Source organism: Carettochelys insculpta, chromosome 34 (assembly GCF_033958435.1).
Source record: "Carettochelys insculpta isolate YL-2023 chromosome 34, ASM3395843v1, whole genome shotgun sequence".
NCBI classification, from domain to species: domain Eukaryota; kingdom Metazoa; phylum Chordata; order Testudines; family Carettochelyidae; genus Carettochelys; species Carettochelys insculpta.
The window spans coordinates 48,261-49,348 of NC_134170.1; positions in this window are offsets into that span (position 1 = coordinate 48,261).

Here is a 1,088-nt window from a genome sequence, read left to right on the forward strand (position 1 = left end):
GCCGCGGCCCCTCCCCCTCTCCGATCCAGCCCCTCCGCGCGCCCCGGCGCGACTGAGAGGCGAGCGGCCGGGCACCGCCTTATATAGCCTCGCTTCCCCCCAGCCCCGCCCACCCCCGCCGCGGGGAGGACCGTGCCGGGCGGCAGGGGCCCGCACGCACGGCGAGGGGGCGTGGCCATGGCCTGGGGCCCGCCCCGGCCGTTGGACCGAACCAACTGCGGCGGGGGAGGGGGGAGCCCGTTTTTGCGGGCGGCCCCGCGTGTGAGAGGTTGGGGCGGAGGCGCGAAGGGGGTTTCTTTAAAGCCTGTTGAACCTGAAGGGGAAAGTGGCGAAGCGGGGCGGGACGATCCATAAGCCTCCCACCGGCTTTATATGAAACCGTCCCCCCCCCATTCCTGGCAGAATGGTACGGTCCTCACGGCGAGCGACTCGCCCCCTCGGCCGCTCCCCCTCCCCCTCCCTCCTGCTCATGAATAGGCAAATGAGGCGTCGTGCATAGGCATGAGCGGCGGCGGCGGGCCGCGCCGGAAAGAGCCGAAGATGGCCGAACGCGCCGGGCGGTGGGGGCGGGGGAGGGGAGGCAGAGCCGGGCGGGGCCTGCGGAGCCGGGGCCTGGCGTGAGCCGCCGGCCGGCAGAGGCGCCCCGGGGCCGGGCGGGCGGCGCTGGGAAAGGCCGCGGCTCGGGCCTGCTCCTGGAGCCCGGCGGGGGGGGCTGGACTGGGGCGGGGGAGCTGTGGGGGGCTGGTCTGGGGCGGGGGGAGGAGTGGGGGGCAGTGGGGGGGCTGGTCTGGGGCAGGGGGAGGAGTGGGGGGCAGTGGGGGGGCTGGTCTGGACGGGGGGCAGTGGGGGGGCTGGTCTGGGGCAGGGGGAGGAGTGGGGGGCAGTGGGGGGGCTGGTCTGGGGCAGGGGGAGGAGTGGGGGGCAGTGGGGGGCTGGTCTGGGGCAGGGGGCAGTGGGGGGGCTGGTCTGGGGCGGGGGGAGGAGTGGGGGGCAGTGGGGGGCTGGTCTGGGGCAGGGGGAGCAGTGGGGGGCTGGTCTGGATGGGGGCGCAGTGGGGGGCTGCTCTGGGGCAGGGGGAGGAGTGGGGG